Source organism: Mustela lutreola, chromosome 1 (assembly GCF_030435805.1).
Source record: "Mustela lutreola isolate mMusLut2 chromosome 1, mMusLut2.pri, whole genome shotgun sequence".
Lineage (NCBI taxonomy): Eukaryota > Metazoa > Chordata > Mammalia > Carnivora > Mustelidae > Mustela > Mustela lutreola.
Window position 1 is genome coordinate 18,156,535 of NC_081290.1, and position 26,875 is coordinate 18,183,409.

At 35.8% G+C, this 26,875-nt stretch overlaps 1 protein-coding gene across 12 annotated transcripts in view; it reads right to left on the reverse strand.

Moving 5' to 3' along the window:
• The window catches only part of ADGRL3 (adhesion G protein-coupled receptor L3), an 809,555-nt gene that overhangs the window by 255,022 nt on the left and 527,658 nt on the right, over positions 1–26,875 (reverse strand). The window lies entirely within an intron of this gene.

Below are 26,875 nucleotides of genomic sequence, written 5' to 3' on the forward strand. Positions count from 1 at the left end.
CAGCGTAATTGTTTGGGGGTGTGAAATTAAAAAAAAAAATAACCATTTGTCAAAAACGAGTAGTTCCTTTGGGTTGCTCTCTGAATCTTCCAAGAGACAATGGAAGCTCCCATGAATAGTTGAAAAGTGCTCCTTTGAAGAGGGTAGTTGATAAATTGGACAGGTGATTTGTCCTGTTCTTTACATACTTTGCTTTCAAAATTTGTAGAATATATGTGCCCTCCAGCCATCATTAAACAGAGATGAGTTCAAATGAGTTCCTCAAGGTCACATATGAACCAGAGGGATGAAACTCAAGAATTCTAGTCAGTAGCCACTCCCTAATTGTTCTTGATCTGTTCTTTTTTAAATCTAGGGTGAATTCTGATTTTTTTTTTTTTTTTTTTTTAGAGAATAGTTATTACATACAGAGAAAAACCCAATGAATAGCTCTTTGATTTCTCCTCAGTATCCTGAGATAAACTATTCATGTAAAATGCATTCATTGCACAGGGATTTTTTGAGCTGCTTAGGCATGTAAAGAGGTTAAGGGATAAGAAGTTGTTTATGTGGAAGTAATTGTGAAAGCAACAGCAATAAGTGACTTTCTTAGAATAATTTGCAGTTAAGATCTATGCTCAAAATGGTCATTAGTTCACAAGAAAACATGACAGAAAACTGAAGGAGTCATCACCTAATGTTTACCTCATTTGGGCTCTGCGATTTACAAATGAGCAAGTGCCTCTTACAACTCTGCTACCTTATTCTTTAAGTCAGTCAATCATTGCGAAGTATATTTGAGTTCCTCTTCACGAAGAATATCTCCACAGGCAAAGTGAACAATCACTTGTCTTTCCTTTCCAGGAACCTCAATAACAGGAAGCTTTTATTTGTTGCAAATTGGGAGAAATAGACAACCAGAAATGAATCATGGCTACTCAGATTAGCATTATCTCTTAAACTGAATCCATGGGAAAACATCAAAGTCATTACTTAAGAAGAGACAGGTGTTCTCTTTTTAGAATAATTGGTTTAAAAACCAACCAATTTGGTCTTTTCAGAAAGTATTACAAGCAGAAATTTCCTTCCTGTTTTGAATACGTTAGTAAAGGACATCACAAAGGTATGAACTCCTATAGTAGAAAAAATACTAAGGACATAATAGTGCAATAATTCATCCACTTATGTCCTTACCTTGTGAAGAGAAAATTACCCCCTGACTAATGTTCAGGTATCAATGACCTCCCTTTCCCCCAAAATTTATAAGTAAAGGAAATGGTGAAATGACATTTTGTGTGAGTATCATCAACTAAACTAGGTCACATGTTCAAGACTCTTTTAACTACAAAAATCAATATGATCTTGCTGGTTCTCTTAAGGCAATATAACCTTAATAAGTATGACTGTATCTGTAAGTTACGACATCATGAAATGACACCGAACATTCGTTTTTGCAAAACAGATTTCCTATGATTCAGCAGGCAGATCATTATATGGATTAGGAATTTATTCTACCTTCTCGAGCTCTTGAAGGTACTTAAAATCTATTTTTAAATTTAAACTTAATGTTGTTCTTTTTAGACATTAAATAGAATGCTTTCTCATGTATAGTATAAAACTAGGTGAAATTGTGACTGCCCATGTTTATGGTATAGACTGTGTATTAAGGTTATATTTCTCATGATAGATTCTTAGAGTTTGTCATAAAACAATAGGGAGTCAAGAAAATAAATGATAGGATTTAAATTATTGTTCTGAGTTGAGGAACTATCTGGTAGCTTGTAGGCAGGACAAACAGAGTAGAAAGGAATGTGGAGAGGTCTATCTGAGATTAGAAGGAGTTAAATAAATTGTTGCAAGAGAATAGAGAGTGATGCTGGGAGCCTCAAACAGCTCTCTGGCTTTTCAGCCTCCAAATACTTAAAGGAAACACACTTCCATTGGAAACAGTGACACATAACAGTCATTCTCAACAAGGGAAACTCTGGATACGTATTCAGGAGATTACCATAACTTAATCCCTCCCCCACCCCACCTGAACAGAGAATCAGCTGGTGGAACTAATGGGAGTAGAAGAGGAGATTCCAAGATTAAGTCACTAAAAATAAATAAATCTTGTTTATTTGAAGTGAATGGATCCAAGTGAGGTGTTATGACTGTGTCAACACTGTTCTACATCTTGTTTTTGATTATTTTAAATGATGTGACAAATGCATTATTTCAGAGTAATCAAAGTACATATGATTACATAAATAGACGTATAGCCAACTATTGTCACAGGAGCTGTGAGATAGTCCCAAAGTTTAATTTGAATTGTAAATGTTTATAATGAATCTACATTCTAAGTCATTGGCACTTAATTTTCCACAAAGTTATAGCAAACAAAACAAAACAAAACAAAAAATCTCTTTGTTTTGAAATGGAGTATTTAAATATGAAAAATGTAGGACAGGTCCAAACCTACAATCATAATGACCTGGAGTGACCAAGAAAAAGTTAAAAGTTAAATTAAGTCAGCTTTGCCAAAGGAAAAAAGTGTCACGTAAAGATTTTAGAGAGGATCGTTACAAAATGATTAAAATGTGTCTTAAATGTGTTAGTGCTTAAACATTCTCATTTAGATGGAAAATTCAGCTATTCAGGATGACTCATTTTCTGAGGGATTCAAATAGGAAAACTTTCATTCTATTTTTAATAATAGGTGCTGAGAAAAGGGCATGGTTCATTCATGCATTTGCAATTTACATTGTACATTCCGGTGTTAATTATGCAACACTTTTTCAGTATCTTTTTGAAACCTTCAGCAATTGAGTTACATAATGTATGTTCTAGTGTATGAACATACTTTGGAAAAATGAAACTAATTAAAAATTAATTACATCTTGCTGGTAATGAAGACTTATTTCATTCCTTAGAGAATTCTTTGAAAGTGGACTATCAGTCATTTTTATTATGAAGTGCCAATTAAATACTTAAAGTTCAAACTTGTCAATTAAAAAGAAGCTTAGTATGCTATTATTTAGAAACGATATCTCATGCATAATTAGAAAAGTTAAACAATAATATATTTTAAATTATAAAGAAGTAAATAAAGTTTTATTTTTTTTTTTTTTTTTTTTTTTTTTTTTTTTAGAATTTATTTATTTATTTGACAGAGAGAGATCACAAGTAGGCAGAGAGGCAGTCAGAGAGAGAGAGGAGGAAGCAGGCTCCCCGCTGAGCAGAGAGCCCGATGCGGGACTCGATCCCAGGACCCTGGGATCACGACCCGAGCCGAAGGCAGTGGCCCAACCCACTGAGCCACCCAGGCGCCCCTAAATAAAGTTTTAAATGAGTAAAATTCTTATATATAATTGCCCACATATTTGATAAACCTTAGAAAAGAATCTGAGATCTTCCTTTAGCAAACCACAAAACAATTGCTTTCCTCAGCAAATTTGATAATTAATTGATCTGTTTTTAAGTATGTCATATAAAGCCCTCATAGGACATTTCTAATCCCTGAATTTCTTCTTTTGTTAATAAAGACCAACTTATATCTATGTTTCACCTGTATTATTTAGCACAAATTATACCCAGAAAATATATACTTTTCATTCCAATAATAGACCTGTTCTGAAGTTTAAGGTATAATTATTTTAAAAAGAATATCCTGAAAATAAGTGAAAAAGTGAACAGTATAAATACCATAGCTTCAATTCATGTGTTTATGCCATAAATGCATACATTTCTAATATCATGGCTCCTATATTAATTTATTCAAATGTTTCCTATTCTTAAATTTTCAAAGTGAAGAACTAACTTCATATAAGATCCCATATTTAGAATGAATTTAAGTTTTAAAATATGGAACAAGTATTATTTGTGTGTGTGTGTATATATGCACACACACTTATGTATGGAGGAAACATAGTTTGATATTTCATATAAAGAAGTCACAGTTTGGAAAATTCTAGTTGGTTTTCTTTTTCTTTTCTTTTCTTTCTTTTTAAGATTTATTTATTTTGAGAAGTTGGGAGCGAGGGAGAGAAACTCAAGCAGACTCCATGATGAGCGTGGAACCCAATGTGGGACTCAATCCCATGACCCTTAGATGATGATCTGAGCCAAAATCAAGAGTAAGATGCTCAAGTGACTGAGCGACCCAGACATCCCTCTAGTTGGTTTTCTTAACCTTAAACTCATCATGAATCAATAGAAGGATGCAGATGCTTAATCTTTATTCTTTTTCTATATTAAAATAGTTTCATATTCTATTCAAAGTCAGATGTAGATTAAAATCTTGGCTCCTAGACTTATTATCACATGATCATGGAGATATAGTTAAACCTTTGCAACTCCTATTTTATTTATAAAATGAGAAAAATAAACAGTTTAATTGTAAAAGGAGAAAAATAAAAACTCACAGTTAATTGAAAGGCTCAATAAATTTTACTGGTTACTGTTGATAATAGTCAAACCACCTTTATTATGATTACATTATATCTCTATGTTCTGCCTAGTATGAGAATGGAAAGAAAAGAAAAAGGAGATAAGAAGTCTCTGGAACCGTGTCATAAAGATACATGGTTGAATAGGAACGATGTTCAGACTGGAAAGGAAAAGACGAAAAAGGGACAATTATTAAATTTGTGATAGCCTATTATATATTTTTTAAACTGTTGATTTACTGCATCCCGGTCTAAAGGGAGGTGGGGTGAGAAGAATTTACTATGCTGGAACAGCAAAATCAATTCTCAACAGCAGAATCCAATCTCAAAAACAGAACCCATGTCATACAAAGAAGAAAGAGGATAACCACAGAAATTACACAGGTACTTCAGTATAGAGAGAAAAGATGGATACAATAACATCTCATTATTTTTTCAACTAAAGCATTTGTTAACTGCTATATATATATATATATATATATATATATATATATATATCTCCAATTATATATATAATTACATGTAAATTTTATTTATGTTTATTTATAATACATACACACACATAATTTTTAAAAATCCTGTTCTCATTTATAGAAACAGATCCTTACTGTCACGATTATGACCAGATATCAGGTTATATAGTATATATTTTCAGTGTCATTGCTTACTTCCCTTTATTTTCTTATTTTTCTTAGTCTTTTTCAGTTTTAACTTAAGTGCTCTCATTCTGTTTCATGTACCATCTTAACTTTTTCTGGATTTTTTTGAAACTATTCTGTCTTGATCGTGGTGGTGAATTTATGACTGCATTTTCCAAAATTGGCAGAAACTTATGGTTTTTTTTACTATATATATTCTTCAATTAAAAAGAAGAAAATATTTTTGAAATAAGGTACAGTCCTAATAAAAGTAAAGAAAATAATATATCTCATTAGAAATTTTGGCAATTTATAATTTTAGAATTCTTGTAAACTGTAAGAAAAATAGAATTATTTTTAATGGGTTTGTTTTGGATGTTAAATTCCACTGGATTGTTACTTCCCTTCACAGGCATAAACTAATACTGAGATTACCCCCGAACACTATTTATGGTGTTACTTCACAATATTATAAAGAATATACGATGAGATTTTCAAAAAACACAGTGTTAGATATGATCTGGAGCAGAATGATTTAATTCAAATTCAGTCTTTTTTTTTTTTTTTAACCCATGAGTATACTTCTACATTTATTAAATGCTGGAATATTTGTAAAATAATGTAAGAGTAACTGGAAATTTTTACAAAATTCTAGGATGTCCAATAATGCCTGGATAGCATATATAATTAGTGGAAAACAATAATTTATCTTATATGACATATTAATTAAAGAGAAATGATACTTTCCATTGTGATGTTAATGAGTCATTCACAAATTTTGTCATGCATGGCATATAAGAGCAACTTTTCCTGTGTCTTTTTCCCTTGCCTCTCACAACCTCCTAGGGCACATCTAGTACAGGAAATTAAGAACTGTTAATAAATTTATTTTAATTAATGACTGTTTCAGATTGCTCTTTATCTTTTGTATATTGGTGAATGCCACCAGTATTAGCATTTTCTGTAGCATTTTCTTTTTTTAATAATAAAGAATCTCTTAAGTAATCAGGATAAGATTTTATGAAAATATAATTTTTATTATTGTTACTGTAAAATAAGAGTTTTTGAATGTAGAATATTTGCTTTTATTAATAAATTAATCAGCTTATTTTGGATGTATATCTTATTAGAATCATGATATAAAAATTATTTTGGGGTACCACATGATGAATACCATTGTATTTTTTCAAAAAGGGGAATGGCTCTCAAAATCTAACTATCAACTAAGAAGTTATCTTATAATAAATATGTGAAAGCATAATGGGCAAACATCAGAATATTTTATTTTTTTTTTCTGATCAAAAACTCATTTAGGGGCACCTGGATGGCTCAGTGGGTTAAGCCTCTGCCTTCGGCTCAGGTAATCTCAGGGTCCCCAGATCAACCACTGCATCAGGCTCTCTGCTCAGCAGGGAGCCTGCTTCCTCCCCTCTCTCTGCCTGCCTCTCTGCCTGTCAAATTAATAAATAAAATCTTAAAAAAAAAAAAAAACACCTCATTTAGGGTAAAAAAAAAAATCCTTTTGGTTTATAAGGTCATCTGTGGGAAAATGAACAAATAAAAAATCTAGAGTTTTTAAAATCCATTCTTTATACTACCCAATATGATGATGTCCTTTCCAGGTAGGTGATTGGTTAAAAAGTAAAAACAAACAAAAGCTATGGGGAATGTAGTATGTTGTTGGCTGATGGGAATAATAACTTAAATAAGGGTGCCTTACCACATACCTTACATCTTTTTTTTTTTTTCCTCTTGGTCTCCCACACCTTTTTTTTACCATTTTGAGTATTATTTCATCATTTTATGAATGCTTTTCTTATTCTTTCTCCATTTGGTTTATTCATTTAAAGTCTATGCCCTGGGGCACCTGGGTGGCTCAGTCAGTTACTCCGAGGTTAAGCATCTGCCTCAGGTTCTGATCCCAGGGTCTGGGATTGAGCTCTAGGTGCATTTGGGCTGCCTGCTCAGCGGTAGCCTACAAGCCTGCTTCTCACTCTCCCTCTGCCCCCTGATTGTGCTCTCTCTTCCAAAAAATATAACAAAAAGCTCAAAAAAAAAAAAAAAAAAAAAAAAGGTCTGTGTGCTAAAGTAGACTACGTCCATTTTTGGTTAAGAATCACACTTCTATATATGCTCACTCAAATAACCAAATAACCACCAAATAACCTCACTCAAAACAGAATGAACTAATCTATGAATGAATGTTTGAACTTTAGGAAAAAGAATAAGAGAACTATTTACTGAATGCTAAAAACTGTTGACTGATCACATTCCAAACCTTACACATTTCTAATACAGAGGAAGAGGTGTTTTTGAAAACAGCAAGTAAAACAAAAATGAATGATTTTCTATTAGCATTAATGCAGATATGTATCAATGAAGACACCAAACCAACAATTCTACAGAGGAAGCTATAAATAGTATCCAGCTAGTATATCTAACTATGTAACTATCCTAGGTACATAGCCTTCAAGTTTATGATGGAAAACTTCCATTGCCCAATTACATAACACTACACAGCTAATATCACTGAGCCACAGTGTCAGCAGATATGCCAACACTCTTATTTTTCTGGATTATTTATGGATGACCTAAGAATATTATAGCTATAGCATCCTGGGGGGAAGTATTTTTTTTAAATACCATTTCAAAATCTCCAGTGTTTCTTCAGTACCAGGTTTTATTCTGAAAATGCTACATTAAATTAATGTTAGCAAGAGAAGTTTCACTAAAATCATTAAAAATAATCAAGCACTATGAGAAGGATGAAGTCACAGCAGTATGACGGTTACCGTAAGAAACCTCTGATCATGTTAGTAGTAGCACTGCTACTACTGAGATTTTATTTGGTTGAGAGAAAGAGAGAAAAAGAGAAACCAGGAAAATTACTTGAATTTATTCTGAAAGTCTCTGGCAGAAGAGTTCCTGGAACAGATGCCATGACTTCTGGTTCCCACTGTAAGTCAGCTATATTATCAGTCAACGGGAAGTCATGATTCAACATGGCATGGACTCAGATTTCAAAGTGTTATTAAGAATATAATTTGTTTCCATGTTAGGAGTTGTTAATACTTCTTGAAATGTATTTAGATCTTAAAAACACTGTCACCTACTTCATGTGAAATAGGTCAAGCTGCGGAGGTTTTGAGGCTGTGAACATTCTGGATCATTTTGGAAATGACCAACATGTAGGAAGGAGGAGAGCATCACAGAACTAGAACTGGATGAATTATTTTAAAAAATTAAATTATATTTTATGCAAGAATTTGATTTGTCTTCACCCTATGGTTTCTAACCACTTGCTAATGCTCCCTGTAGGAAGAATGAAGTATGATTTTTTTCTCAACCACAGACTTCTCTTCAGATACTTGAAGATACCTCTTTCTTTTCCTCCTAAACCCTCTTATTCATCAATAATCTTACTCTCCATCTACTCATCTCTCTAGCCAGTTGCAGTTAACACTTGTATGTTACCATGTTCCATTCATTGTTTTAAGTATTTTAGAACCACTAACTAACTCTCCTTAACAAGCCTGAGATGAAGGTATTATTACAATTCCCATTTTATACATGAGAGTGCTAAGGCAAGACAGGCCAGGTAACTTGCCCAAAGTCCCACAATTAGTAAGTGAAGAAGCCATTTTCAAGCCCAGCCAATCAGATTTCATAGACTTTAGCTAAATATCCTATTCCTTCTACCTTTCATCAAATGAATCATAGTCCCCAGAATACACAATAATGGAAGCATCCTCTGTCAGACAAACTCTCACGTGTTGGCAATGCTCTTAAAATCTGTGCCCAGATTTTAAAACAAATTCTTAGAAAATGGTCTGACCAAATGGGAAAGCATGAAATTTTATCTTTATTCTAGATGCATTATTATTATCATCATCGTCATCGTATCATCAACACAGTTGAAGACTGCATTCATCTTCCTCACCTCATAAACGAACTACTGATACAAATTCAATCTGTGATTCCCCAAATCCCATAAGCTTATTGACTGACTGACTGACTGTGGGGCCTCCCCAGTAATTATGCAGTGACTGGCAAAGACTGAGTCAACGAATATGGATTTACTGGCTGAAAATGACTCCTCCCCCGCCCCATTAACAACTCTCTAGCAGAATCTTCTTATTTTGGAATTATATAGTAAACAAACCTAAACAGAGGACTTCATATTTATCTGTGTTAGATTTCGTCTTTTTCACTTTAGGTCCTTGGTAACATCTGTCCATACCCATTTGATTCCTGATTTTATAATCTGGTCTATTAGTATATTGTTCTCCTATAACCTGCCATCCAGCAACACAAATGATCACATCTTCTATATCTTCATCAACGTTATTGGTTTAAAACACTCAGCAGGAGAGGGTCAGTGACAAAGCTTGTCAACATGCCCAGAAGACCACCTTCTAGGCAGATTGGTCCATCTTGTAAGATTTATTATTTTTTATTAAGATTTAGTTATATTAATTTCGTACATTTTATTAAAAAATAATATTACACGACTTGGTTACATGCCGTGACTGACTTTGTTCCAGCGTATTGGCTCCCTAACTTAATTATAAGTTTCTCACCTATGGGGCTGGGGCTCTTGCTTTATCTCCCACAGCTCTCAGGGAAGCATTTTGCACATTTAGACACACACTGAATGAGGAACAAATGAAATAAAATATTTTGAGCATGGTCATGACTCATCTAACAAGGAATCCTCATTGACAGGCTTCATATACAATTTCCTGGAACCATCGATTTTTAAAATATCACCTATGGCCAATCGAATTTCTCTTGGCTTTAATAACTTTGGTACTTCTCATTCATAGGAGACTCATATATATAAGACATTTATAAATAAGTAAAAATGCCTTTCTCTGATTAAAAGGAACCTCTTCAGTCTATGGGAGTACTTAATCACCCATTCAGCTTGGCCTGGAGAGGAGACATGGCTGATGGTGGCAGATGAAATAAATGACTGACTGACTGACTGACTGACTGAATGAATAAAATAAAGCAACATCATCTGCCTCGATCATAATGAATTCACAAAACAAGTCCATAGCGTTGGCTCAGTGACTAATGACAAGCAATATAAGTTTAACCTCTACTTGGCCCTCAGGCAAAATTGATGCTGTATTAACATACTCCAATATTAGCATTTTCATATCATTATATCAAATACTACATGACACCCTAATGCCTAACCAACATTTGTGAATTTCTGATAATACCAGGTCTAGTCAATGGAACCTGGGAATACTTCTCTTATCAAAATCCAGAGTTCTTAAGTGGGCTTATGATGCATCAAAGTCACTTATAATTAGAGGAAAATATCAGCAGTAACTATGGGATTCTTTCCAATTATGGATTTCCTGGTGCTTGAATTAAGATTTTTTTGGCTCTAAAATGAAGCAGACTAACGCACTCAGACTATGTCTATCAATATTTCTGGACTGGAGAGCTCATATAATTCTAGGATTCTTGGTAAGCTGTCTGACTTCTTTACTGGCAGAGTGTTCTATCAGAGTGAATTTGTTATTAAAAGATAATTGCTTATTTTTTTGTTAAAGTAATCTTCCATTTTTCCGCTCATGTAGTAGCATAGTGTTATGGGAAAAGTAAAACAACAGGGGAATTACAGTCACTGTCCTCAGTAGGTGAATGAGTCTATGTTTATCTGCACTATTCTTTTGAAACTGAAAGCAAAGGAGTCTAATGTGATTTTTCTTGTAATCTGACCATTTTTCTCATTTGTCTGAGGCTTATTATGTTTATCTGTGGATGACTACTGTAATATTTTTAGCACTACTTATTAAAACTCATCTCTTGAAGTCTTGCTCAATATTGCTAATTAACTTCTTCATTACCATAAGCATGCTGCTAAAACACACGACTGTCATAAAATGTTTTAAAGGAATAAACAAAATCATGTAATATAAACAATGATACAGCTGCTCATTGTTTATACAGCTCAGCAAATAATAGCCAAGTGCTACAGATTGAATCAGTGAATATTATTCCTTCTCATTAATGGAAGAAGACAGGAATTTAGTATAAGCTGTGCATGACAAATAATAGGGCTCTTACAAATTGAGGAGGCGTCAGCATCGCATCTCTGCCTACTCATTTTCATGGGTACTCTGCCAAAGGGTAACTCTGCCTTCCTCGTCCCATTTGGAGCAGTATATAATCAGTCCGCTTGAAGGCTAAAAAGAATTGCTTCAGAATTTAAAAGGATCAATTCCATCTCATACGCACTCTAATTCGTTTAAGATCTTGAGTACAGAGCTCGATAGATACAAAATTAAGAATTCGGTATTTGTTAACAGTGAATTATGTAAAATTTTTGTAGGCTTATTATGTAAATTAAGGAAATCTAAAAGGCCTCTAAATTATCTCAAAGAGAATATATTTAGAATCTCAAATAAGTAATCATGATTGTTATTAGTAAAACAAGAAACCGATCGGTCTTTTAGATTTTCCTTTTTCTGATAGCTTAGAAATGCCAAAAAAACTTGAAAGGTTTGTGTGAGGCTTTACATTGTTTTATTACTTTTACTATCTCATACTCTTTTTTCAGCAGAAATACCTTACATTGTAATCAGAATACAGTCTAAGCAAATAAATCAAGCTCCATTCAATGAGAACGAATGACTGCATTTTCAGGTCTAAATGGGGGGCAAGAGTTGGTGTAAAATTAATAGAATTAAAGAAAATGAAAAAAAAAAAAAAAAGATCTTTAAAAAAACAACTACTCACCACAGTTGCTAAGCCAAATATTTCTAGGTTAACTCTAGTGATACATACAAAAAAATGGGTGAAGGGAAATTTAACATAAAGAAAGTTTCTCTTAAAAATGTTTACTTCAGGGGCACCTGGGTGGCTCAGTGGATTAAAGTCTCTGCTTTTGGCTCAGGTCATGGTCCCGGGGTCCTGGGATCGAGCCCCCGCATCTGGCTCTCTGCTCAGCAGGGAGCCTGCTTCCCTTTCTCTCTCTCTGCCTGCCTCTCTGTCTGCTTGTGATCTCTGTCTGTCAAATAAACAAATAAAATCTTTAAAAAAAAATGGTTACTTCATTAAGTGAGATACACGTCCATGCACAATTTCAATTTAAAAATGAAAAAAAATATATAAAATTTTGAGTCTCCTTTAAGCATGTCAGAACATTTAATTCAATGGATTCACATCTGAAAACGTGCTTTTGAATTTTACAATCCTATTGGGGCAAGGCTTTAGATGTTTCTGCCTTAAAGGACAACACAAAGAGCATCAGGGGGCTGGACCAACCAAACAAAGTTTACACATCAGCCTGATTTAGGATGGGAAGGGTCTCTGCACTCGCCCAGATCTCAGCCAGCAAAGCTGAGTGTGGTCCGTGTTTAGGAAAGCCAGTGGGAATGGACAGAAGAAACCATCATGTGCCACAGACTAAGGATTAGTACATGCGGCAACTTACAAACATAAATGAAAGGTTCCGAATTCTACCTACCCCTACTTTTGAGTATGAAAGAAGCCTTTGCCCTAAATAAAAAAACTGAGCTTCTGTTCATGACGAGGGTGGGATTCTCCTGGTTATGACATTCCTTCAAGTGTAGTGACAGGTCTAATTTGTTTTCCTACTCATTTTCCACCTTTTTTGTTTTCCCAACACAGGAACAGACCATGAGCGGTGGCAAAGCATGGCAAGATTGCCTAGTCTTACTTCTCTTCTCACTGTACTAATTTATTCCAGCTATTCAAGGTGAAGATGAATGGCACCTTGCTTTGCCAGGACAAGCTTGCGAGGGACATGTCCGTCCTGCGCCAGACTGCTGTTCTTTTCTGTCAACCACACAGGTAGTAATTCTATGAGGACACAAGACAGGGTCATTTAATATAACAAAGTGATACATTTTGCTTCCAGAGCAGTCTTAGCCCAGAGAGGGGACAGTTAGTATATACTACTTCCCAGATTCTTAATGCATTAAGACAATATTTGAGCTAAGATATAAATCTTATTTAAACATTAGAGAATCTAGAGTGGTGATTCTTTTCCAAACCCAATATCAACTCTAAAAAATACTATCCCTGGGCCTCACTTCATCTACTGAAAACATTTTAGGGATGACCAGATGGGAAACAGATAGGAAATCTGTGTTTTTTTTTTTTTTTTTAAAGATTTTATTTATTTATTTGACAGAGAGAGATCACAAGCAGGCAGAGAGGCAGGCAGAGAGGGAGGAGGAAGCAGGCTCCCTACTGAGCAGAGAGCCCGATGCGGGACTCAATCCCAGGACCCTGAGATCATGACCTGAGCCGAAGGCAGTGGCTTAACCCACTGAGCCACCCAGGCGCCCCAGGAAATCTGTATTTTAACATATTTCCTCAGTAGTGAGTTATAGAGCTTCTTTGCAGTAGTTGTTAAATAGGAGAGGGGAAACATTTATTTAAAGGTGGTCAATAAAATAGTGACAGAAATTCTAAAAACAAAACAAAGAAAACAGTTTAATGTTTTTATTATATTCTATAGTACATATAGTGGTGTTGTAGGGATTATGGATTATACAGCAATTCTCAAACTTAGCAGGTTATTAAAAATGATTAGTAGTATCCATCCCCAGAGTTTCTGATTTAATCTGGGATGGAACCTGGTAACTTGTATCTGAACCAAGTTCCTTAGACTATACTTCAAGCTCCATTATCCCATATAATTTAGGCTTAAGTTATTTTCAATCAATTTGCATACGCTGAAGTTTTATTACATGAAGAAATATAAAAAGAGGGTTCCAAAATATTTAAACCCACTGATCACTAAAACAAAGTTATTTGCCTCCTAAAATAATTACACAAAATTGTGATAAAGCATTCTAATATGCCCTGCATGAATGATTTTTAATATTTACCATGAATAGGAACATCAGTGCTTCTCTCTCATCAAAAATATTCATCAAATATCTTGTTTTAAAGGCTAATCATCAATGGTCAATGGCCATACTTAACTACTCTTTCCTAAGCAATATAAACATGAACATAAAAAGGCTATGTGTGTAAATAAAAAATAATATTAACTGTTTTATTGTCAAAGCTAAAAGTTCTAAGTTTCATTTCTGATTAGAATAGTTGACTCTCTTTTCATTCATGTTCAGTGTTGTCATATTTAAGCTATTAAAAAGAAACAACATACTCAAATTAGAGTTACTTGTGCTAAACCCACATCCCCAAACCAAGGTTTAATACTTAACCTACCTCCAGCTCCAATTTTTTTAAGGAATATGTTGTCTTAATTAGTTAGTCTGGAATTTTCTAGCCAGCACCAATGAGGTAATCTACCACATAAACCCTCTCTAACTCCCAAAAGAGGATGAGGTAATCTGTTCTTTCCTTAACCACCTCCCCCCCTTCCTGCCTATTAAGTCTTCCATTCTTTCTTAACAAAATTTATTGGCTTATTTAATGGGGGGAGGGGAAGAATGGGAGGAAGAGGGACAAGGAGACTCTCACTGACTGCGGAGTTCAATGTGGGGCTCAATTCTAGGACCCTGAGATCATGACCTAAACTGAAGTCAAGAGTGGGAAGCTCAGTTGTCTAGGCCACCCAGGTCCCTCTACAGCTTTACACTTTGTGCAGCCCCTTAGAGCTCCTTTCTACTTGTTAGATGGCTTGCTGCCTGATTCATGAATTGTTCAATAAAACCAAATAGATCCTAAAATTTTACTTGATTGAATTTTTGTTTTTCAACAAAACTTATGGTTTTCTTTTTATGTTTTTACCTTTTTGATGTTCACCTTTATAAGCAACTGGTGAAAACTCATGATTTGAACTGTTTAAGTCAAAGACGATAGAGTATACCACTAAACCAAATAATGTAATGAAACACTGGCACTATTTCTACGTTCTCTGGAGTGAGAGATCAATATATTCAGTTATTCCACATTTCTGTATGAGAGTAGATTCAATCTGTGTTACACACATTTGTAGGGCTCTGTAACCAAGGAGTAGAAGCAAAGTCTCTAGGAACGCCCAATACTTTTAAGAACTACGCATTTTTCTTTCCTAACAACGAAAAACACAAAAAAGCCAAAAAACTAAAAATAGAGTAAGTCTCTTCTCATAGTTTTATTCTCAGTAAGACTTTGGCATTTTCTTCTTTGTGGGTCCTAGTGCTACTTAACTAGTTAGTTACTGTCCTGACACAATTAGAAGGTCTTCTCATATTCCATCATAGAATTCGATCTAGATTATTGGTATTCTATCCATGTGAGTATTAGCTCAATTTTTAGAAATGTATTTCACTACTTTAAAGATTATACATATTCACTAAAGAAATTTGGTAAAATCCCCCAAAGCTCAAATCTGAACAATTAAGAGCTTAACTTCTATTAAAATTTTGAATTATCTGCCTGTTAAAATATGCACTACTACTATCACTACTAAAATACTTAACTTCATAAATTTTTAAAAGCTTATTATAGAAATCCTCAAATATAAATAAAAGTAGATAAAATGTATAATGGTCTAAATTCAAACCTGCTTTAAAAAAAAACACAAAACTTTAGCAATACATAATGAACATTTCTCATATCATTAAATAGTCTTATACCCTATGACTTTTTTAGTTGTACTACTGAAACATTTAATAAATGATCTAAAAGAATATATTCATTGTTTGGGGGGAGAAGTTCTCACAGAAAGATTTATCCACACAGAAATAACTATGCAACTCTCTTTGTTAATACAGAAAAGTTGTATATCACAGATACATTTACTTGACATGAATTCAAATAGTTGTGTAATTAAAACACTATAAAATTATACTTTGTAAATGTACTTTTTGGGATATAGAATATACATTGCACATAATCTATCCTACTACCACAGCACTCTATAGGGATATGTATTTTAAAAACTCACTACATTTTATAAACTATTAAAGGAGTTTCAAAAATCATTTGATTACTTTTTTTTACTTTGATACTTGAGATTCTGACCCCAATATATAATACACTTCCACTAGATGAACATTTTTATATTCCTTATGTGAAGTTTGTCCTGAAATTCAAGTTTTTTAAGATTTCTTTTTTTTTTTTTTTGACAGGAAGAGAGAAATCACAAGTAGGCAGAGAGGCAGGCAGACAGAGAGAAAGAGAGAGGAGGAAGCAGGCTCCCTGCGGAGCAGAGAGCCTGACGTGGGGCTCGATCCCAGCACCCTGGGATCATGACCTGAGCCGAAGGCAGAGGCTTTAACCCACTGAGCCACCCAGGCGCCCCCTGAAATTCAAATTTTAAGGCATATATCTCTTCTGATTGGCTTATCTTTCTCATTAAATCTGAGAACTAAAACCCCCACTTTCATTTATATATAAATCTTCTTGTTCACCATTAGGTTTAGACAATTATAGCTTTCCCTGCTTACAAAACTGGGTACTTAAACTTTGTTGTGGCCTGTTAAATTTCTAAGTCTGGAACATGATCAGCCCAAGTCAGTAGTCCCGTTCATGGACGGACGTACTCTGCCATGTTCCCGAAAGCTTAAAAAGTATTAGTATACTAAAAACTATCATAAGAATCCAAAACACAAGGCAAGTTAATAGATTCACATTCAGGAGAGAATTCAGTTAAGGTGGTATAAAAATAATTTTTGAGCAATTAAATTCTCAAGAATTGTTTAATATGTTCAATAACTGAAACACACAGTAGTTACTATGGGTCACACTCAATTAAAATTCCAGAGTAACATTTTAATTTTCGACAAGAGAGGGCTTCTTTTACTAGAAACACAATGATTTCCTGGAAAGAGGTGAAGGTTGTTGGTGCTCTGGGAAGCTGTAGTCCTGGCTTCTCTGAGTTTTAAAGAATGTGGGGCTATATTCTTAGAAAGGGGGAATGCCACTTCAGGATTTTTTCTGATTTACCTTTTTACAGGTACCAATAGTTGATTTGATATATTACTTTCTTTCTTTCTTTTAAGATTTTATTTATACATTTGAGAGAGACAAAGAGAGCACAAGCAGAAGGAGGGACAGAGGGAGAGGGAAACGCAGACTCCCCACTGAGCTGGGAGCCTGACGTGGGGCTCGATCCCAGGACACTGAGGTCATGACCTGGGCTGAAGTCAGACGCTTAACCGCCTGAGCCATCCAGGCGCCCCTGGTACATTACTTTCTAAGGGATAATGATCACACACTGTTTCTCTCTACCATCCACACTGACCGGGGCTTTTAAAATCTCTGGTGCCAGCCAGAGGGTTGTCTCGGTCATATCTTCTCTTCCAGCTGCTTCTTATTCACCGGTGCAACCGCACACAAGCTGCTCCATCTTCCTTTCCTACACCCTGCAATCTTCCACCCACTGAGGGACAGTCCGGGGCACTCCACTGGTACGTTATCTTACACATGACATAATAACGCCCTTGTACAAGCCTCTCTTCATACAAATGCGTTTCTCTAGGGAGGAAACCTAGCAGTAGATACGCTAGTTCACAAAATAGGTCTATCGCGTAGAGAAGGCTATTCTCAGCTATTGCCAAGCTGTTTATGATAATTCGCATTCACACCATCAAGGTATAAGCGTTCCACACTGTGCCCTTAATTTTATCTTTACCCACTTAAGGCTATTAAATCAATCTTGGAAAATGACTTTTTAACATTTTTAAATGCAGGCTCTTTCATCAACTTCCCTTGAAAAATGAGAACTCATTCATTTCTTGTCCATTTATGTTTACGAAACAAAACACATTCATTTCCCTTTTATTTCTCGTCCCTAACTCCTTTCTTCCTTCATTTTGCTTTTCCAACATGTTGCCAATCTTGCCCCTAAACTTGAACATAAAAGTTGTGCTAGCAAAACATCTGAATTACAAAAAAAAAAAAAAAAAAGAAATAATAATATAGGTTAACTAGAATTAAATTTTAATAAAGAGCCCACACCATATCCATGCACTGTAACATCAAATTCTACTATATTTGCTTGTGTGCATTATAATTTTTCCTATTATAAACAGAAAATATTGTGACTTCATGATTCCGTCAAATACACCTGAGTTTCTTTGAAACTCACATCGACATCACAGGTTTCGGTGGGCAAGCGACTGAGTTTCTTGGTCTTAGTTTCCTCATCTGTCCTCACAGAATTTTTTTAAGGGTGAAAGTGTGTGTGTGTGTGAAACCTGGTGCCATTGGGAGGAGAAGGGGGTGCTCTACAGCACCAGGTGCTGTTTGCTTGTCCTTACTCTAACTCAAGGTGGATGCGTCCTTGCTGCCTTTCATTTCTACTTCAGTTTAGCGGCCTTACTTATGTTCTCGTACATCTCCATTGGCTTCCTGCCTTCCCTCCTCCCTGTGGTAACTGTATTCCTTTCATTCACCGACAAATGCCGACCAACGAATTCGTTTTAATCACTGACGCATCAGAAAGCCCCACAGACTAGGATTCTAAGTGCAACTCTGGACTGTTGGCACTCTTGACCTTCTCTGACTCTCGATTTCTTCATCCGGAGGATAATGTTTGCTCCGCATGATATTTGTAAGGGTTAAATTTGATAATCTTTGTAAATGGCAAGAAAAGAGAAAATTCAGTAAGTAGTAGGTGATACTACTATTTTTTGACAACCCCCTTTCTGCTTCTTTTTTTATTTATTCTCACTACTCTTTTTTTTTTTTTTTAAGATTTATTTATTTGAGAGAGAGAGAGACAGAGCGAGAGCACGTGCACCAGTGGGAAGGGCAGAGGAAGAAGAAGAGAGACTCTCAAGCAGACTGTATACTGAGCATGGAGACCAGCTTGGGGCTCAATCTCATGACCCTGAGATCACGACCTGGGTGAAAACCTAGAGTCAGGGCTAAACCAACTAGGCCATCCATGGTGCCCTGGTTTTTTCTCTATTCTGTAAGCTCGGTGAGGATAGGCTCAATACCCGCCCTGCTCATAATTATAGCCGCAGAGCATCCCAGAGCGCCGGGCCTTAGCTGTACTTAAAAGACAGGGTTACAAGGCACCTGGGTGGCTCAGTAGGTTCAGCCTCTGCCTCTGGCTCAGTTCACGGTCCCAGGGTCCTGGGATTGAGCCCCGCATCGGGCTCCCTGCTCAGCGGGGAGTCTGTTTCTCCCTCTCCCTCCTGCTCCCCCTGCTTGTGCTTGCTCTCGCCCCACCCCCGTGTCAAATAAAAAAATTAAAATCTTAAAAAATAAATAAATAAAAGACAAGGTTACTGAGGGGAGGAAGGGAGGAAAGGAGGGGCAGAGAAGAGAAGAGGAGGCAGGAGGAAAGGAAGGAAGGAAGGAAGAACTGGGGCGGGGGGGGGGGGAGGGGGGACCCATCAATTACTGGGCTTCTGACTTAAAGCCAATTTGACTTTCTGCTTCTGCTTTCTACAGCAATTTTGATTATGTGCCTGAAAGTCACTTTTAATCTTTGGCTTTTTCTTAGTATTTCCAATTCCACTTTCAAGCTTCCTCTCACTAAACCATTACCACTTACATCTCTCGGTGGACGCCTCTATAACCTAGAACGGTCGAAGTTTTTAGTTTAATATGTGAATTTGTAGCTCTACAGCAATATTAGCATAGATTTTGGGAAAGTGTACTGTTTTTTAAAAAACACGGTCCATTTTATATTTTTTATGGAATAGGATATTTCTAAGTAAAATGCCATTTTCTTTTTTTTCCCCAAAGACAAAAGTTTCTTCAAAGATATTTCTTATATTTAAAAAACTATCATAAGAGATCATTCTAAATCATGAAATTAACAAATACCTATCAATTCACTCCTGTTGGAGTGAGTTTTTGGTAGAATCATTTTTTCTAACATTATTTTTAAAAATCTAAATTTTAAAGCTAAAATATTTCAGTCATTAGATGTTTCAGAAACAAAGGACTGGACAATTTTAATTTGTATCTTAACTGGGGTAAGCGGATACAAAAAGTTTGAACATGAATTGTACTATTGAAGAGCTTAAAGAGAAACAGGCGGAGTTCTTATTTAAACAACTAAAAAGGAAATGTCCTCCACTTGTTTTCAAGGAAATCTGATAGGTCTCTCCCCAAAACTGTCTAACACAGATTTTACCTATCATTTATGTATCTGAAATTATTTGGTCATGAATCATTGCAATTTGAGAGTTTAGCTTCCTGATGGAAAAGTACTTAAGAGGGAAATACCTTTGTCCTTAAAGTCATACTTTGGATTGCCAACCCTATTCTAAGCTATTCTAAAACTTGAAGGGGAAAAACAAACAAACAACAAAACAAAACAAAACAAAACAAAAAAACAAAAAGAAAGCAAGCAAATGTCAGGTTTTGCTATATAATAAAATCAATTCTCATTTATCCGTGCTAATGTGGACAGACCCAGAGTATTCCGAAGTGGAACCTTTTAGATAATCAGAAATCTCATTTTAGTCATTCTAGCCACTGTTGCCAACTCTGAAGAGAGGTGCTAGTAAGGAGCAGCAGTTCCACCTGCCTGCCCTCTGGTGGACGTGCGAAGGAGCAGGTAAATGGCTATCGAAAGAACAGCTGGTGTGAGTGGGAAGCTTATTCACAAGTAAGTCATCTTTTTGTGACTCTGTGTTGCATGTAGAAACGATTTTGATTACATTTCTAATAATTGCACATTTATCAGGGACATCACTCCGTAGGGGGAAAAAACATAGCAAGTTAAATCATCTGTGAACCTCTTTATTCTTTGCATCTTGTCTCCTATTTGTTAGATGAATGGCTAACACTGGGCTTGGCCCTAAAAGGGCGGGTCGAGCTTTGCTCTGTCCAGGACCGTGATTTGATATTCAGAGCCTGAAGAGCAGAAGGTGTCATTCTGAAGAGGTTTAACCTTCAATTATGATGAAGGGGAAATACAAGGAAGGAAAAAAACAAACAAGAGGAGACTTCAGCTGATGGTGAACGGCCATGGAGTACTAGCGAGGGCACATTTTGCAAGGTTTGGCTGGGCTCCCTGAAAAATCACCAGCAGCAACTCCCCTCCGGCAGCAGCTGGCACTCCAGGCAGTGAAGCCGCACCGGGAGGAAGACAGGGGCTCCTCTGCACACAGGGAAACAGCTGATGCACAAAAATACAGACCGGGATGAAATTAGCAACAAGTAGCTGACTATTTTTTTCTCTTTGTAAAGTTCACTCAGTTACTAAGACGGATGTAAATTTAACCCTAGAGACAGTGTGGCCTCTCACATGGAACTGAGAAGCAATCCTAACCCAGAGGCTCAGGGACAACCCTGATTTAAGATCCTGTTTCTTGTAGGCTCTGTCCTGCACCATCTTTAACCCAACCGTTCGGGAAGCAGATTCAGCTACCTATTAAACACGTGACAGTTTCAAAATGTTCAGGATTCTCTGCCCAGCACTCACATTACTCAGCTGTCAAAGTAAAGAGCTCAGATATATGATGTGAAAATTACATTTTAACGAGGTGTCATGTGTGTTTAAAGTTCTTATTCATCACTACATAGTCACAGCCTGTACTGGAGACACAAATGCACTTAATTAGCATATTATAAGGACAGAAGGTTCACCTTATCTGCATTGTTAAACTGTTATGTGTAGGCTTTTTGTTGTAGTTTTTAGGTTCTGTTATCTTCAGCATATAAGGAAGGATACATTTACATAATCTCAAACAACTTTCAAGAAATATGGATTGTGTTCAGGAAGCAGAAGAACCGTGGTAAGAGACAGTAACTGCCTGTCTTCATTGTTTTGTTGTTCATCCTGGTTGCTTGATGTGTTTCATTAAATTGCAACCCATAGATTTTTAGATCTGTTAGACATGTTAACTGTAAGAAATTTTTGGAAGTGGGCTTCTCTGACTATTCTTATCACCAACCTAAATCTACTTCCTCCTCCTTCAGTAGCAAATACTGGAAAACTTTATATATTTGACAAAGAAAGTTTAGATTGTTCTACAGACAGTTGAGAAGCAAACTAGAAGAGTCCAGGAAAATACCTCACATTTCAGTGCCATTTATTAATGAATAACGGACTCAGCATAAGGCAGTTTGAGACAAAGAACTAAAGGGTGAAAGTCCGTGACTAGTCATAGCTAAGGGGCGGTGAGGCAACTGATTGGCTAACACCAGATGTAGCTGATATAAGGTAGTTCTAGAATTACAATGCCAACCTGAGAATCACTCAAATAACATGGGACATAGCCAAGTATTATTTGGGGGGTTTTAACATCTATCTTATTACAAGAGCCGGCTAATGGCAATGATGAAAATATAGTTCATGGGGCACAGAGGTGGCTCAGTTGCTCAGGTTATTGTTCCAGAGTCCTGGGATCCAGCTCCGCATTGGGCTCCCTGCTCAGTGGAGAACTTGCCTCTTCTCCTCCCTCTGCTGCTCTCCCTGCTGGTGCTCACCCTCTCTCCCACACTCTCTCTCTGTCAAATAAATGAACAAAATCTTTAAAAAAAAAAATACAGTTCATATAATATTTTATAAGATAGGATAAAGGCTTAGTTAAAAGTACATTTGAAAAAAGTTCTAGATCTGGTAGTTCTAGGTATGGTTTTCTGGTCGGAAAAAAAAAAAAAGCGCTTTTCCATTTACTTTATATTAAGATGCTAACGCTTGCAAGCATTTTGGATACAGGTGACGCAAACTGAATCCGCTGTTCTGCAGACAAAATGTGTTTTCAACAGAATACAATTATTATTCATTTCTGGATATGAAATACGTTCCGTTTTTTCAGACATGAAGAAAATCCTAAAATTCATCAACTGAAAAATTTAAGAATATGTTCTGAATATAAAATTCATTGAACAGGGCTGCCTGGGTGGCTCAGTGGGTTGAGCCTCTGCCTTCAGCTCAGGTCATGATCTCAGGGTCCTAGGATCAAGTCCCGCATCGGGCTCTCTGCTAGGCAGGGAGCCTGCTTCCTCCTCCCATTCTCTCTCTCTCTCTCTCTCTCTCTGCCTGCCTCTCTGCCTACTTGTGATCTCTCTCTGTCAAATAAATAAGCAATCTTATAAAAAAATTAATTGAGCAGTTGCTCACTTTCTTCCCTATTATAAGACTACCGACTCCAATGTCTTCTAATTACTTCTGAAAGCAAGCTCATTAGGTGTTAATGTGCTTGGGCACTTCTCTCTAACACCTGCTAAACTTGCTTAAAGTTACCAAAGCTCTTTACAATCTGAGTGAAGAGGAGAAGAAGCTGGATGTAGGGGTTGGGGGTGGGGAACAGCTGGCATGAATCCTAAAGCTTCCAGAGTAGGGAGTGTGAGGTCCACCGTGATGGGGACGACCTGAGAGGCATACGTGTCATCTTCATAAAACAAATTTTAGGACTAATACTCTTATTCTCATAACATTCTGAATATTAATATATATGATAATTCATTCTTTGATGTATTAAATCGTCCAACAAATCTTGCAGAACACCCACTATATATTGGGCACTCCACAGGGACCTGTAAGCAAAAATGACTGAAACAATATCAACAAGATTATTTCTATGTGAATCAAAATCTCGTTTAGCTCTGGAGAAAAAGCTTTTCATAAATTGGAAATTCTTTGCATTTGGTATGTTCTTTACCATGTGAGATAGAACTATACTATTAAAAACTGTTTTTGCACAATTTGCAAACATAAATTATTATGTGACTAGCAATACTGCATAAATACAGATTCATTTTCCATTACTTTCATGCTGGAAAACTACAGAAAACGCTGGCAAACTTCCATTTAATGTAATGCAAAATATATGATGACAGTTCCGAAAATGTTTTTAGACAAAAATGAGAACAAATTTTAAGCTTTTTAAAACTTGGCCCAGAAGCGCAGGCCCATTAAAGCACTTTTCAAGGAGAAACTTCACTTAAAATTATCAAAGAACATTTGGAAAACAAGTTTAAAAAATCATATTAATATTAATTGATTTATACGGCTATTGTTGAAAACAACCTGTTTCATAGACTGTACCATTCCCAGGATGATTTCCTTTGAAAAAGAACATAAACCAAGTCCTGTAGCTGAGCCAGCCCAACAAAGGCAGGGCAATTAGCAGTTTGAAGATGGGTGTTGGGAAAAATAAGGGACTGAAGTTAAATGATTTCTGAAACTACTTTTAGGAGACACTGTTTTCCTTGTTATTCTTCTTAAAGTTCACCATTTCAAAAGTTAAACTGGACTCTTGTTAAGAAGAGAAAATACATCTGATTTCATGGTTGAAGAACAGACACAACTTTTTAGAGCACAAATCTACGGTAGTCTTATCGTGAGAACTACAGATTAGATTTGCATCTAGAAAGGGCCTGGCATCTGGGGAAACTGAGATCACTTCCAGCAAATGAACGAATCTAGAGGCACAGCCTCCGTTAACACTTGCCGTGACCAATGCCATAGGAGGGAACATGAATCTGGAGTTGGGATGCCCTTCAACAGCTGTGGGGTATTTGAGTCATACAAACTATGGTGTCTTAGGTTCCTCATTTAAAAAGTGTGGATGAGAACAACTTTTGCAGGGTTGGTGTGCGGCTATTTGGTTAAATTTGCTATCCCTTCCACAAATATCATCTTGTTAAAATTTAACAAAATTTTTGGAGATCAGGGTTATTTTTTTCCATTTTGTAGTCGAGAAAACCAAGACCAAGCAATGGAGGCAGGATTCAAACCCAAGCCCACGGACTCCCAAACTCCCATTCAGAGTAGCATGTTACCTGTGCGTACGCTTCCCCAGAGGATTTTTACGTGCTCAAGAGAAACATATTTGCCCCCTAACTTGCAGCTCCCAGATCCTTTAATGGGTCAAAAAGTGATATTCAGTACAAGTATGACACAGATACCCCTTTGCATAAGAACTTCAGAAGTGTGAGTTTTTATTGATTAGAACTCAGTTAAAATCAGAGCAAAAAAGCTTGCTTCCAACAGATGGCAAGAGCAAATACACTTTAGATCTACAGACTCAGAATTAGCCTTTTTGACCCTAACATATTTATAGTAAGTTGTTTCTGTACATAAACACATGAGAAGATCCATAATAAGAATTCACTAAAGGCAATTTCTTTGAAAAATGTCAACCTAATTTACTAAAGGAAAACATACAGCTGAAGCTGTTTGCGAGGAATAAGATGAACAGCCTCTATTAATGCTAATTGGAATTCTCATATCCACACATACAATGCAGAAAATTTACTTCTACACTTACTCTTCCTGCCTCGAAACTGCAGTAAGTCCACACCAAAATGCTGGCTTTTAAATCTGAGCCTTAATGCATGAAAATTGGATCATTTTTCTTATGATTCTATTTACAAATTTACAAATTACAGATGGAATCTTACTCTTTACAAAACAGACAAGATCTTCATTGTTATTTAAAGGAGGAAAACCTGAATCTCCTGGCAAAGTTAGGAATTTGTTTCAAAAGCTGAACTTTCCCATTTCTCAGTGTTTGCTGCTTTAATAACCTCCTTTCAACAAACAAGAATGCTAGTACATTTGGGCAAGATGGTTTAATATTTTAACTCCCATAAATAAACAAACACATAAAATTAAATGAGTGGTGTACTTTTCCTTATGTCCACAATGACCGGTCATATAAATATATTCACATACATAAGTTTACTAATATCTACTGGAAATATCTTTGTATCAAGTCTCTAAATACTTGGGACCATGGTATCGTCTTGTTCTTTCAGGATAATTCAAAAAACTAAACTCAGAATTTGCATCAATTTATCAAGGCCAATTAACCTTAGCCTATTTATCATTAGTGATAAAAATAATGAATAATATTTTCAATAAATAAAACTTGAAACATGTTACTCTTTCTTCTTCACCGATTAACAACAAAAGATGAATTGTTACCTGCAGGCAATTAGAAATTATGTCCTATTGCAATTTAAAAGTCAAAAGACGTGTGGGGGGTTGGGAGGGCCTGGTGGTGGGTATTACGGAGGGCACGTATTGCATGGAGCACTGGGTGTGGTGCATAAACAATGAATCTTGGAACACTGAAAAAATAAAACTAAATTTAAAAAAAATAAGTCAGAAGAGGCTAAGAATACACATAAACAGAGTTTTCATGGAAAAAATACAAATTTTAGTTTAGGAATATTACAGTTATGAAAAAAAAAAAAAGGTCTTCCCAGAATACTCCAGATGGTTAATTCTTGCTTAGGTTTTCAACTGAAGGGTGTATCAAATTGAAAGAGCTTACCTGTACAGTGGTGAATCAGGTACTGTACTTGAGCTAGGAGAGTTTTTGAGGATTTAGTAAGGAGAAGTAGCTCTTGCTGCTGTTGCATACTTGGGCCTAATATTAGCTCTGCTGGCCATGGAAAGAATTGCTGACACTCTGACTAAGGTCTCTTGTAGATTAGAGAAAATGCCAACTAATTTCTCATTGTATCAGAGAAAGAAGTGGAAAGCTATTCCCTCATTCATTCAACAAAAAGTTACTTAGCCTTTATTTTATATATGCCATATATTATACCGGTGTCCATATGGAACTTAGAATCTAGTTGTGTAAGAAGACGTGTGTAATGAACTAAGTTAGGAATCAGAACAGCATGGTAGTACACGTAGGGTAAGAGCATGGCAGAAAACAAGTTACATTAACATATGAGTACTGAGAGACACACAGTGTAATCTCTGAATTGCTATATTACTATCAAAATTCAAACACCTGTATCTTAGTTGTCCATTACACTTAATCATGAAGAACAGCATTATTGCTAGTTAAAAGAATTGAACCTCTAAACTTAGAAAATTCTATTCAGTTATGTAAACAAATATTTAAAATAATAAAACAATTTATGACTATCTCTAAATAACATTAAAAGGAAATGGTATGTCCTAGAGAGGAAAAAGACAATTTTAAAGAATTGGGGGGGGGGGAC